Consider the following 15,255-nt stretch of genomic DNA (forward strand, 5'->3'; position numbering starts at 1 on the left):
TGTTTATGAAGCATAAAAATTTTTAGCAAGCTCTCTTGGTTTTTGGACTGTAGAAATATGAGATGACAATTCAAGAAGCAATATGTAAGATTTTACATTCTGTAGAATTCTTCATTGCATGGTGAATCTCTCCTGTTTGTTGGCATATATTTGATGACCAGAAGCTGAGGCAGTGGTTAATGTAGGTCAGAGGCCTTGGCAAGAATGAGCTGCTGTTCATAAATATAAAACTCGTAGAGAGAACCTGTAGAGTGAATAACTTCAGGAGGTGGGCTTGGAGAAGACAATGTTCCTTCTTTTTTGAGTTCATTCAGTGTTCCTGAAAGGTGCTGAATTGATGGTTGTTGTGTGATAGAGTAAGTGTGACAGACAGCAGCATCACAAGACTGCACCATCCAGCTCGATGACTCAGCTGAGTTCTGTAGAGATATTTTCTATAACTGAGAGGAGAGCTGGGCATATTTCTCTAGTATAAGTGCATTAGCTAACTAATTTTATGATCTTTTTTCTAAGGAAAATTGCTTTGAAACCAGACCTGTTTTCTTCAGGTGCATCCATTATTCATAAGTAATCATGACTGGTTTGGGTGAACATTTTAAAACTTGTTTTCAAAGTTAAATCTTTAAATTATGGAAAAAAGCTCACTTCAGCAATTTGCTGTGCATAATATCTGGTTCATTCAGGTCAGGTGTTATTGATTTTTGTTCCCTGGCTACATAATAAATTCTTAAATTAGAACGATAAAAAATGATGAAAAGGAGAATTCCTATTTATAACAAAGCAGCACCTAAAAGCATGAGCCATAGGATAAGGAACACACGCAAAAAACCCCACACATCCAAAAAGCTTGCAGCAAAACATATTTTTGTTTGTGTTTTATGAGTTTATGCATTTAAGTACCAATGTACCTATGAAGAAGACCATAATCTTGCAGCTAAAAGGTATCTTTTTGCATGCATTTTTGAGTTTAAAAGCCTCAAACAAATTTTATAATTAATATTTTTGAATAATTATATTTGTAAATACTAGTTTTAAATTTTTCAAGTTTCATTCTTTAATTTGAGAATGCAGTTCAGACAACATGTCATTTTGTCCTTAATTTCTTGGTAGAAATCTCATTATTGTACGACTTAGGTAACACAAATGGCTGCCTGCAAGGAATAAATTTCAGACCAGTAGCTTATTCAGTGACACATGATCCACAGATGTGACATGTGGCAGATACTAAGTCTTTCTACCAGCCTCTATGGCATTCTGAATTCAGTAGTCTACAAGTAGTGCCATACTGGCCAAAACAGATTGGTAATCTGACTCTGGTCAGTGATCACTATCACGTACATCAGGAAAAGGTGCAAAAAAAAATTCTGCAGTTAGTATATACTGAGCAGTCTGTCCCCTTTCTGACTGTTCGTGTGGTTTGGGTATTTTGGGGGGGGGGGGGGGGGGGGTGGTTGTCTTTTGTTGTTGTTGTTTGTGCGTGTGCACAGTTTGGAACTAATACCATATATAAAAAGATTTTAAATGCAACCTGAGTTTTAAGTTAACCTGCAATTCTGAATAGGGTTATTATCTGTGCAAAGGTATAATGTTTCTTTAAATTGTACAAAATCCTTGATTTCAGCAGCCATCCTAGGGCAGCAAGCAGTTTCTATGTTCTTGGTTTGCTTCTTACAGTTTCTCTGTAAAATTTTATGTTGTTGATTTCACTGACTATGTCCTCCTCTGCTTTTAATAAGGAACAAGAGAGCAGCAGTTTCAGATCACCATCTCTAACCCGAGGCCTCTCTTGTTATTTCCATTACCGTGAGAGTTGTTCTCTGTCTCTCCAATCCCTCTTCTTGCTTGTACTGGAATGCCTCTCTAATTCCTGACTGCCCTGTTTCAGGTGAAATCATTAGGCTTGACACAGTATTTTGCCTGTTCTTAATTCTCTTAGCCAGTTTTTGATCTATGGCAATAGTTTTCCTTGTACCTGTGATGACATTATTTTCTTAGCAGTCCCCAGACAGTAATATTGCCAGGAGTGTATTATAAACCTTAACAAATTATGTTGCTTTCTCCATTTTTCCTACTACATTATTGATATACTCAAAGCATTTCCAGTATGTTAGCAATGCACATTTTCTCTTCCCAGGTACTGTATTGACCAAAGAGGGGCTTGCAGAGTGGGAGGGGTGGAGAAATTCAGAGCATGAAAAGAGGAGCTGCAATCACTTGTTGATGGATTATAGAGTGGAGAAGTCTGAATTCAGTATTCACCCTGCTTTGAGCAGGAGGTTGGACTATGTGACCTCCTGAAGTCCCATCCAACTCTAATTATTCTCTGATTCTGTGATGTTTGAGAAAGCCATTCATTTAGATGGATCTATAGATGTGAAATACTTTAAAAAAAAATAAAAAATCCCAGCATCAGTTTGGGTTTTAAAAAAGAGAGCTAGCCCAAGAACCCCAGAAGAGCTTGAGAAAGGGAATATCACTGTTAGCTTCTGTGTCTGTTTTAGAAAGAAATCAAGACTGGCCATGCAGACATGGGCCAGAAGTCTAGGGTTAAGCCATCCCATTCGTCAGTGTCAGTGCAGCTAAGGGTGGTTGCAATTCCCTCTGGAAGATCCCAGTCCCATTCCTCAGCTCGCCTGAGGGGATCTGCCGCAGTATGAGATATATTTCTTTTCTCAGCTCATACAGACCTAAAATCAAATTCTGGTTGGAAGGTTTGCTCAGTTTAACTGCATGCAGCATTAATATTAGACATTTTAATGTAACATTTAGTATTAAACATTAAAGTAGGTGGGAGATCAACACTTTCATCAGAATTAAATTCATATTAGGAAGAGATTATTGATATGTTCTGCACAGTCCTTGCAGAACTGACACTTATGCAAACAGAGCGATTCCTTGCCCTGGTGGGGTCTTTTTGTATGTCGTGATCTTTCCTTCTCAAGATGCGTATCATAACATTAAGTGATGTCTGCGTAGCAGTAAATGGCACTTGAGAAGTAGTGGGAATATAGATTCTGATACATGTTAATTTTTCCCACCCCCCAGTGTTGCCATCTTTTTCTAAGTTAGAAAACATGAAAATGCTGTTAGACTGACTGGTTCCAGCAACCAGGAGAATTCCAATACTTTCCTTTCTGAGAAATTATTTTGTATAGTGATTTGATTTAATGATTTATAACAAAATACTTTAGCTGTATTACTCAAATTATTTCCAGTAATCATTTCACTCTGTGAAAGAAAATGTGCCTTTCATATTTAAAATAAGTTTTCCTACAGTAAAATTGGGCCATATCCAAAGTAAATACTGTGCTAAACCAGATCCCTTGCACCTTTAAAAGAGGCTGCAACCATTTGTGTGTCAATTTATCAATATAATAGTTTTTTAATCTGATGAATTCAAGTGCTTTTGATTTTTATCTAGCAGTCTATCATAGATTCATTTTCATGATCAGAGAGTTAGAGAATTGTTTATAATTGGAAATGTGTCTTTCTGCATGGCCAAGAGTTAATTCCCCAATGTTATCCTTTTTTGAATGTAAGTAGATGAGTATATTCAGTTTTAACATTTTAACACTACTTATATCTAAATGCTAGAAGATTCAAGTCTACTTAAAGGTTCTTTATCAACAGTTAAAGTCTTGGAAGGAAGCAATTCTTTCATTAAGTCATAACCATCTGGCTGTTAAAGAAGTGATGTAGGAAATGTATTTCTGAAACAATTGACATCTAAGTTTTTAACTGATGGGTTTTTTCCAAGTAAAATTGTAGGTAGGCTGACTATTCTAACACAAAACAAAAGATACCTTGATAACAATCAAAAAAAGTATTTTGCCACTGTTGACTTAGTTAAGCTGAGCAACTAGTGAAAGATTTTAGTACAGCCATAGTCTGTTGTCAGTGGTAGAGCCTTGCCAGTAACAAATGCGAGGCTAACACACAGTAACAGTTGATGAGTGAGGAGGCGAGAAAAGAGAACATTTTTAACTTGAGTAGACTTAGGTGATGTTTGTTTGTATTTCATTTACTACGATTGTAACTTTACTGTATAAACTCAGATGAACTTGTAAAAATCAGAAGAGTTGTCTTTTCCACCATCCTTGCTCTCTGCTGGGGATGATCTAGATCAAACTCCCAGTGAAAATAGTGCAGTCAGGCCCCTTGTATTCAGTGTGCTTTGTTCCTTGAGGTAAAACAAGATAAAGGCCTGCCCAGGACATGAAATCTGATATTGTTTCAGAAAATTTCATATGAGGATATTAAAAGTGTTCAAGGACATTGCTGTGCTTCTTCAAATGCCATTAAGGATAGTCCTCTTGAAGAGTTAAAGAGTAGGTGGCATGAAATGCAGCAAAACTATGCAGTAGATTGATGCCTTTCTCAACCTGCTATTAAAATTACTATCCACACAGTATGTACAGGCCAACTTTACCTCATTTAAGCAGCCAAATAGGCTCCTACTCTTTTCATTCTTGACTGCTTAGCTCAAACCATAGGATCACTGTGCTGCTGAGGGCAGCTGTGTGTCTCCTTCTTACAAGCAGGTGTAGAGACTGGGCAGTTCCTCCACTAAGTCTCTGAACTCTTCCTTAGGACCATCAGCACCCTTCGCAGTGAAGGCATTTTCAGACCGGATGCTATAAAGGTATAACTTACACCTTTAGAAACTGCAAAGTTTAGATTTGTAAAAAGAGATGCTGACAGCTGTAAACATTTTGAGCAAGCTTTGCCAAGTTATTACACCTTTACTTTATGGTTTCAAGTTCAAAGCAAACAAAATGCAGCAAATCCTGCCTCACTCACAGACTGGCATCTGACAATGGCCAGTCCCCAAATAGTAATGTGAAAAAGACCCTTACACATTCAATTGCAGAGGAAAACAAATGACATTGTCATTTGAGATCTGAATGTGTGAGCCCAGGCTATATAAGCAGAGTAACTGATCTAGAATCCCAGCATATTGTTGGTTTTTATGTCTGTGGTGTACCAACCAGGGGCAAGCTTTTGCAATTCATGTCTTACTTTTCAGGCAGTTTACAGTTCACTGTATTTTCCAGGAATATGTAGATACTTTTCTGTAGTAGTAAATTCTTTAAGAAGAAACCAGTCAATCATTGCAAGAAGATAATTGTGAATTTTGTGCAATTTACAGTATAGGTATCTCTGCATTTCTAAGATGAAAGAGAGAAAGTATAGCTGTTTGAAAACATTTATTTGTAATGTTTTGTTGGTGCCGAAGCAGATAGAAAGATTCTGCGCTTTATCTAGAAAGGTTGGGGGAATAAGATTGTTTCTGGAGAATGAATTTTGTCTTATTTCCTATTCTCTTTTATATTGGTGGCAGTAATATTTTAAAACCCCTTCTGTATTTTATATTAAAAAAAAAAAAAAAAAAAAGGAAACCCCACTTCTCTCTCCAAATTTCCGGCTTAACCTTGTGTTTTTTCAACCCAGCATGCCTTTGATATGCAACCATCACTGTTGATTTATGTGATATTTACTCATTCCAGGACTAAGATAACTTTGCTTACAGTTTTTTCACCTTCCTACTAATACTGTTTGTATTTGGTGATAGATATTTGCCATTCCCTTAGGTGGTAATTTAATTTTAACTTTTGTAAAGAAAAGAAACAAAATAAGCATTAAGGCTATGAAGGGGATTTGCTCTGTGATAATAAAGGAGGCGTTCCCATAGCAAATGGAGGTTGAAGAAGTAATTGAAGACTTTGCTGAAAGAGAAGGGAGGAGGTTAGCAGCAAGAAAGGGTTTAGAGGGCATCTGTCTTGCAGAAATCCTCATGGACTTCCCTTCTTGTTCCTCAGCATACGCAGATGTTTCAGATTATTTGTGCATGATGGATGAAGGCAGTGGTGTGAGGTACATGGTCACATCACTAAAAAGATGTCTCAAGCTCAATCTGAGGGAGGATTTTGGAGAAAGACACAAAGTAAAATACAGTCTCAAGGAGGAGAGCAGTAACATCTGTATTACTGAGGATTCTAGCCTAAACAGAGGTCTGTGAAACTGTGAAGATGAGAGCATTCTCCCCATCCCTTCCCTAGGAAGATGGTCGTTTTCAAATAAATTGAGTGCAATGCTATAGGATTGGAGTTCTGTTCTTTAAAGATCCTGAAAAATGAGGAGTATATCTGGAACTCAAAAGGCTTAGCTGCTTGCAGAAAGGCTGCCTCCTGTGTTGTAAAAGGGGTGATATTCTGAGATTATGCCCATCTGTACCTATGGGTCCTGGATTCCTATCATCTCCTTTAAAAACCATATAGAGTAAGTAATTCCACTGACACTTTCCTGCACACACATTTTCCAGAGATAAATATATGATGACCACTGACAAAGATGTGCTTGAAAACATAACATTTTCAAATCATTTAAAGTTTTAATGCAAGTTTAATAAAGATTCATAAAAGAATCATGCTCTCTTTAATCGATTGCAAATGCTTATAATTACCCTGAGGCTGTTTTCAGCTGCCTGATGACTATAATATTCTCAAGTCTGTCTCCAGACGGGCTTAAAACTGTTTATTACTCATCTGGCTCTTTGCCAACTTCCCGTACTCATTTACTTTACTGTGCCTCAATAAACATATAATTAATTCAAGCTTATTATTGAACTTTTTTCTTTTCCATTAGTATTTATTATGTCATCCAGATAAAAAAAGGAACATGTATTTTTCATCTGTGTAACTTTAATATGTCTCTTAATTATATTGCAAGTTAGCAGCTGTTTGTGAGAACTTTCATAACAACTTGCTTTTGCTGATTGACATTACCACTGGGAATTGAACATATATTTTGGTTGAGCCTAAAATTATTAAACTTCTGAGACAACTGAACTATTCTATAAAATTTCTGTAGTGGAACAATGGCCATGCTTCTGCTTTTTAACCACGTAATAGTTGGGGAAATGCATTCCAGGAGCTATAAGTGAATATGCAGAAAGATGAGAGAGGGTTTGTCATTTGCTCATGTTGCTGTATTTAAGGATGGAATGGATAAAGTATTCGAAAGTTTGGCCTGACAGCCATATGTGTTGTGTCAGTAAGGAAGGAAGACCAAATTTTTTATAATATTTAGAATTTCGGTGCTGAGATCAAAATAAAACTGTAGGTGTTTTCCTAATACCTGTGTAATGGGTAATTGCTGCAAATGAGGTGCTATCTTGAAGTTTTGCAGAGGTATGAGATTTCTTTCGTATACGCACAGTCTGCAAGTGTTCAGAAGAAAAGTGACTTATTCTAAGAATATTTGAATACTTGAACCTTATACTGATCTCCACTACTGTATGCTAAGTATTTTTCAACTCTCAACACATTGTTTTAATAGCTTCTCAGAAGTATTAAAATTGATTTTGTAAACTGGTATTTTGGCAGCTAAATAAATGAGCAGTTATCAAACGAGGAAACTATTGAAGAAAGTACGTTGCATGTTGAATGGAAGAAATTACACCACCATTGAAAAAATGACATTAGGCATAATAACATCGCAAATGTCAGGTAGTATTATAAATTGAAAAGAAAATTTCTCTCTGAGAGTTTTAACCAGTCAAGAAAAAGAGGAAGCAGAGAGACAGGAAAAACCCAGAAAATATTTATTGCAGTATTTCTAAGTCTTAGTTTATCAGTATCGCTTTCATAACTTATGTTCTTCACAGCGCCAGTCCACTCATAAAATATTCCTGTTTCTACAGTGTAAAGTTTTAATCAACTGAAGAAATTATTGAGTAGCAGATTGATGCACAGTCAGAGAACAATTTGTCTTAAGTAAGATTATAACATAGTCACACTTGGTTTATTACCAGGAAGTCTGCAAGGACAGTCTCTTTGCTATTCCTCACCACCTCCTTGGAAGGGGATGCATGGTTCCTCATGCTTATGAAACCCAACAGGGAGCGGTAGTGATGTACAGGGAGAGTTGGTGTATCATACAGACAGAAATATAGATTACTTGCTATTAAATAGAGGCATATATCTAGGCAGAGATATAGAGCCCTGTTGTACAGTTGTATAGGATTTAAGGGTAATTTTTCAAGTTTGGCATGATTTTTAAGAGGAGAGTAAATGCTGAAGATATACAGCACCAGGCTCTAAGCCATTATCATCTTTGGGGGCAGTAGGCGGGGAAATTTTTGTTTTGTTTTGTTTTGTTTTGTTTTTGCAAGAGGTTGTTTTACTCAAGGACAACTCGTAGAAGCCTTTTGGAAATCTCTAATGCAAACTGTAGTAAAAAAGAAGCTGAATGAAGAGGTAGAGAGCATGTTATACAGTCAAAAGTATATGATTATAGAATATATTGCCTTGTCAGCCTCCACGAGTGAGAGGTGATCACAGTCTGACTCCTTTTCTTTTTTTGAGAAGCTAAGGTAGCAGCTGATACTCTTAAGGATTAGTTCTAGCTTCAATTTTATTTATCTTTTTTATCCTTTGCTTTTTTTTCCTCTTTCTTTCCAGTTAAAAATACTGAGAAACTTAAAGGAAAAATCTTGTGTCAATCACTAGTAAGGTTGGAAACTTAAGTGTTGCAGGATTTGAAAACTGCAAAAGTTAATATCTCTCCCCCAACATTGATTCAGCTACTTGAGACTATCTATGTTGATTTTTCTTATTTAATAGATAATATTTAATAATTGATACATGGTGTGAAACAAAAAGTAGCTAATGTAAATGACATTTGGATGATCCTTTAGAACAAGTATTACATAGACATTGCAGTGGTGCGACAATAGTTCATAGCAAACAACAAAATTGAAGTTACTTGCTTTTATTACAGTTCAAAATGGAAACATCTTTTAATAAAAGTATATAAGTGTATTTTTCTTCCTTTTTCTCAACTGAATGATATTAAGAAATCTGAGAAAATTTGTTGTCTTTTTGGGGGATGTGAGAAATTTCAGAAAATTGCAAGCAAGGGAGGAAAAAACAGTCATTCTTACCATTTAGGAATTTTCATTTTCCCCCAAGAAATATCATCCCCACTTGTTAGGTTCAGAAATTTTGATAATATAAATGAGATTACATAGGTAATTAAACATTTGAGTTTGAATTTACTTGTAATGTGTTTGAATTACTGCTCTATTCTCTGAAGCTAGATCACCCAGCTGAAATAGTTCAGGTAACTGCTCCTTTGCAGTTGCCAAATGCTAATATGAAAGAGTTATGTGGATTTATTTTTTTTTAATTTGTTTGTTTTACTTTGGAGGTTCACTGAATTACATATAAACTGACTAATGAGAGGGAATCCCACTGCTGTGAAAGTAGGGTAAAGGACTGTTATTGAATCATCATGCTAAATTGTTGTTTTCCTCAGTCTAGATCCTAACCATGTTAATAAATATCAACACGTGCACAGGAATGTGAACACTTTGCTGAAAGCTTTAAGCAGAGCAGTAGCACCATCGGAGTCCAGCTGGAGCTGCACATCTCCCTTGTGTACAGTGCATTTCCATAATTAATAGTTGCTGTCATGTTAGCCATCATTGTGTAAGGAAGAATCACTGTGCTAGGCTTATAAAGCTTTCTTGATAAGAATTTGAACAGTGTCATTTGTTATACAATGGCTTTTCTCATCAACTGTACAAATAAAGTGGTCTTTTGTGTAAATCAGCCAGTGAATATTTATGACAGGTGCATTCACCTTTACTGTCACAGCTGAATCAGTTGTTATTTATCATCTGGATACTGTGAGAAAAATGTTCTCAGATCTAAAATGGTATCAGACGCAGAATGAGCTAATGACTGTAAGCCAGGTTTGAAATAACCAAAGGGCTGAGTTGAGCGCCTTGTAATTTAGGTGGAATACAATGATAGAGGTGGATGGATGAATTTATTACCATTGGTGAATAGCGCCATCTTTCTCTTCTGGTCATAGTGTGATTTGAAAATTTTTTAGAAATTTTGCATCTACTTCTAACTTGTAGATTTCTCATTTTTAATAAGTGTATAAGAGGTACGTAGCATGCAAGATGTTTAATATTTGCTGTTTGCTTTGTACAGCCTAAAAATCTTCACTGCATATGCATACTGGTTTTCCTATATGAGATTCCTGAACCCCAGCATATTTTGTTCTAGGATATCCTGATAATTAGACTTTCTCCAAGACGGATTAGGGGACTTGCTCCCTCTGAAATTATTTCCTTGCATAGAAACAGAGATGGTAAAGGAAGGTTACATAGGACCAGAGAGATCAAAGTAGTGAGAGGAACACCTGATCCAGTGATAAAAAATCCTTTATGGAAAGACCACATATTATTTTTTTATCTCAAGATCAGGTCATGGAAGTCAGGAATCTTCTTGTTACAGGTTTATCACATATACAGTGTAAAGACCGCAGTGAAAAGAGAGCAAAGACACAATTTATCCTGTAATCTGGTGGTGTGGAAAGCTGCAGGTTTTAAATGCTCCTGAACTCCTGAAAGTAGTGGCTCCTTTTCCCTATCAGTTGGCTGTGCATGTTTTCTGCCATGCAGCTGCTGAGCTTTCCATTAAATGGTGCTATTGTTTGTGTTAGGTGAGGTCTGAGTGTTCCTGCTGGGTTGGTCGTTTAAGGAGATTTAGGTACAGAACCTGTAGTCTGTGAAGAATGCTTAGCTCTGCTCTGAGCATGCTCTGCAACAGCATTTAAGATACTTGTTTCTTGTGGTTTCCCCAGTATCAAAAAGATTGTTCAATGAAAAGACGGTGTCAGTTTAGGTGCTTGCACTCGATTTGACTTGCGCTTAATTTCCTAAATTCTTTCTTAGGTCAGGTCCACAATAACTGACACAGTAATGACAAGTCTGTGGTAAAGCTGGCATCTGAATTCAGGTCTCAGCTTGAGTGGTGTTATGCAGAGTAGCTGCATTTGAATATATCAGGTCTTCAGAGTTTAGGAGGCCAGGGGTCTTGCGCTCACCCACACAGGATGCCCTGCATATGCACCTCAGCTGTGGGTGCAGCCAGGCTGGTGTGTCCAGTGTGAGACCTGTGCACCAGCGGTGCAGAGCATAAGAACTTCCTATAGAGTTCTGCCTTGTGGTGGCATGGTTATGCATGGGTAGTTGGGAAAGGTAATTTCCCACAGCATCCTTGATAAATTTCGCTTGCCTTGCTCTTTGTTTATTAGACTTTCCAAGCCAACTTCACAATCTCTTAAATCAGCCACAACGTCGCTTAAAAAGAGAATGTTTGGTAGTGTCTCTTTTACATTTCCACCTCGGTTTAACCCTACAGCTGATGCTGAGTATCTGGCTGAAGAATGGTACTATGTTCTTGTGCACGCATGTGTAGAGTGATGGCTGTACAGTGAAAAAACAGAAAACGTAATACTAATAGTGACACTGAGTTGGGAGAGGAGATAGCAACTTTGGCTCTAGCATTGGTCTGTTTCTATGTGGTAACTTTGGCTTTCATCAGTAAGGAGGATAATTAATACTGGTGATAATGGGCAGCTCTTCTGCATTTCTGAAAATGACTGTGACTCGTGATTTAAATAAAAAATAGAAAAGTGTCTTCTGGCTAGGCAACAGGTTGGCTAGCAAATTCAGGGTGAGAAACACCTGTGTTCCAGACACGAACAGTCCTGTGTCTCCGCAGCAGAGCCATCTGTGCCACAGGTTGCTTGCCAGATTTTTCTGCAGAAGGAGTGTATCTATTAGAAAGATGATTCCACAGTGCAGTGTGGATATGTGCCACTTTAGGACAATCCATGCAGGAAAGATAATGCTGCCCATTCAGTGGCAGCATCTGTTCTTTGGCATACACTTTGAATGTGATCATTGCTAGTGACTTGCTGCTGAAATATTGGAAACACCATCACGATTTAAATAGCATTTAAATAGCAGGATGTTTTTATGTACTCTCTGCGGCTTCATAGCAGCAGGTGAGCTTCACCAATACCTCCATTCTTCTACTGGGTAAGCTGAGGTATAAGCAAAGTCTGCATTTCCTGCCCACAGCTTTGTGTTGTATCAATGCCAAAGGCGTAAGTAGTAAAGAGGTTTTATAAATCTTGGTTTGGTATCTTTTTCATTAGAATGGTGCTGTTTTCCTAAAAGCACATCACACAGATACCATACTGTTGGCATAGCCACCTAATAAATGTAGAAGTGTAGAATAATACTGGACCTCTGTCCCTTTTGCCCCTTCATTTGGTGAATATTCAATGTAATTGTTTCAGTGTTTATATTTGGAGATATTTGTGGCAAACAAAGCCATTTGATCCCATAATCTGGCTTCTGGGACAACACAGATTATATAGAAGATCAGCTAATAACTCTAGCGTGTTTATAACTTCAAGTCAAATGAAATTATGTTCTTGTTTTGAAAGGACAAATAAAACTTTGTTTGGTGATTCATGCTTTACCCTGTTCTGGCATCAGAGAAGAATATATGGATTTATGCTATAGAATTTAAGTTTTTAAAAAGGCTTTCATAGCCTAAGTAACTCTTTCGCCTGATATTTTGATAGTGTATCTAGAACCCATCTATGTGTGTTCCTTATACTTCAATAATTTTGACTCCAACTGGTCAGGTTTTTCCAGTTTTTATTCCATTTGTCTGGATGTTAAGTAACTCTGAGGGGTTGAGCCCCAGAAACATTAGAATGAAAGGGTTACAGTGGAAAGAAGTTATTTTATCATCTGCATAAAACTAGGCATATTTGTAGCAGTTTGAATAATCTTGTTGCTCCTTAAATTGGTATTTAAAGTGCCAAAAAAAATTCTAACATCTCTGATTAGATTGAATTTAATTTTCCTGATTTAGATATTAAATAGAAGCTGTAATTAGTATTTGATTCTCTTATAGAATTTATTTTTAGGGTAAGCATGTATTTTATCCATGTTTAAACTATTCTTCAAGTGCTTAGTAATACTGGTGTTTCGGCAGTGTCTGAAGAATGGGGCTGCAGTGCCGAATGCCTAAAATAGCCTAAATGCCTAAAATACCACTTCTTTCCAGTTTGTGATACTTTAGAGTTCTAGTCAAGAGACCAAACTTGCTGATTGTGACAGTCTGACTTCCAAGACTAACCCTGTTGAATTATTTCCGTGGACTGTTTGATTATAAACTATTACATGGCTATTTCTCTATAATTTGATATATCTTGGTAATCTAGCGCTGAAGGAGGATAGCTATCTGTAATACTCTCTAGTTAGTACATCTCTGCTGGGAAGACAGGCAGAACATTTTCTCTACGGTGAAGACTGAACTTTGTTTTCTTTATGCTACTGTTTATGGCCAAAAATAAGCAGATCAAGGTGTGAATGTCTAAGCCTCAGATCTTCTTGATAGGGCTGCTGGACTTTTGTGGAATCCAAAACTTCTCAGATATCTTGTTTTGCCATAACCTGAGGTCAAATGCCAAAATCACCTGTGTTTGTCAGAATCTTTAAACTTTGGAGTATGTTGGGTCCCCCCAAATCCTCAAATGTATAGCTCAGTAAAAAAAATATTCACTAGGCTTCAAAAAGAGGAAAGCTTAAATTTAGTTTTGGTACAGTTTTTCTAGCAAGTCAGCATAAAGATTTCTAGCTCGGGTATTTCCAGCTTTTCCCTGAAGACCCATCAGATCTGGATGCTGGAGTGTACCTGCTGGGCTCCCTTTGGGCTGTGTACTGTTCATCTGCCGTGGTAACTAGCTGCACCTTAGTTGTACTGATCTTATACTTTCACTGTCATAGTTCCCATATTAAATCCACATGTGACTTCTCCATAATCTTCTCAAGGGTGTATCACACAGGTTTCTCTGTCATGTTGCTGATGCTTTGCTGAGGGGGTGGGCTGTCACATAATTCTCTCTGTGCAGCCTGGACCTCTGGCCACATATGCCTCATGTTTGCAGGACTAACCACGGCTGAGTGCTGGTAGCACTGCTCTCTTGACGGCTAGCGGAGGGTGCCGGTGTCTAGGCAGTTTTAGGGGAAAACTTTAGGAGTCTTCCTCACAATATTTTTCTCAAAAGAAGTGATTTTCATTATTTCCCCTGGTCTTAAAATGAACTTCAGTTCTTCTAAAAGCTGTCACCTGTCAGTGTACCTCATGAGAACATAGCTACTGCAATCCTGATAAAGTAAACAGCAGATACATGCTCCACTATTCTCTGTGGTTGTACCGGGGTTACCCTGAGCTGTTATCGCAATGTGCCAGCATGGTGTCACTTGTATCACCTGCAAAACAGACCACCCTAAGGGCCAGCCAAGAGCTCTTTCCTGGTCGAGTTTATGGCTGTTCATGTAACATCTTGTCTATGGCTTAGAGTCTATTGTGCTCAGGCATCCCTCCAGTCTGCTTTCAGTCTGATTTTTCAGCCTTCTGCTGTCCTCTCGTATCACATGCAAACTGCATCTAAGGTGCTTCCAGTAGTATGCAACTTTGAGATTTTTCATCCCATATTTACTCATCCCATGTTAGGATTAAATAGATCCTCCCCCCCACCCCACCCCCATATAAGAAAGGCAGGGAGTAGGGGAAGAGGATAGGTGGGGATGAAAGATCTCAGAGTAGCCAAGCAGTTGTGAAAATCTAATTGGAAGCTTTCTCAAAAATAAGATGTTTCATGAAGACAGACACATGATCAGCCTGTGGCCTCAGGTCTTGCCATTCCCCTGGAAAATGAGTGATTAACACAAGAGACTGATAGAGCACCAGGGATGTATAAGGGAAGCAGAGCAGGAACTGCAATCCCCCAGGGATGGGATTGAACACCATGCACCTAGGAGAGACCAGATTTGGTATTCTAATAGGAGAAATGTTTTTTTAAATGCATTTTAACCACAAATGCCTTCCTAAACCTGAGGAACCTTTATTTTCAAATAAATGTTTCTTCAGAAATTCCTTTATATGTTGGGTTACTGGTTTCCTTTTTTTTTTTTTTTAATCCACCCCCCGTACCTAGTGCTTGTGTCAGACAGTGTCTGTTTTGTTGGTTCTAAGGCTGCATCTTGTTCCTCTAAATGAGATCAGATGGACGTGCGGGAGGCAGGCATGCCAGCAGGAAAGGCAGGATTTCCTGCTGAATGTCCTCTGGGAAAGCAGGTCTGAGTGACTGCTGGGGAGAGGAGTCACATCAGGGAACTGGTGACTTAGCTCCAGAAAAAAGAGATTGAGAAACTGCTGTGGTCAGTAGGGGTCAGAAAGTGAGGACTCACTGAGACTGGAGGGATTTCCCTGAGGTCCAGGAGACTGTGCGCTGACTTACGAAGTCATTGAGCAATTCTAAGCTTAAAGTTTGGGGTTTCAGGTAAAGCCATTCAAAAGAGCAGCAAAA

The 15,255-nt window shown here is 37.9% G+C and overlaps 1 protein-coding gene across 3 annotated transcripts in view; it reads left to right on the forward strand.

Annotated features, from left to right (window-relative positions):
* GRID2 (glutamate ionotropic receptor delta type subunit 2) overlaps positions 1–15,255 on the forward strand; it is a 744,443-nt gene that overhangs the window by 435,180 nt on the left and 294,008 nt on the right. The window lies entirely within an intron of this gene.

This window comes from Accipiter gentilis, chromosome 12 (genome assembly GCF_929443795.1).
Source record: "Accipiter gentilis chromosome 12, bAccGen1.1, whole genome shotgun sequence".
Taxonomy (NCBI): Eukaryota; Metazoa; Chordata; class Aves; order Accipitriformes; family Accipitridae; genus Astur; species Astur gentilis.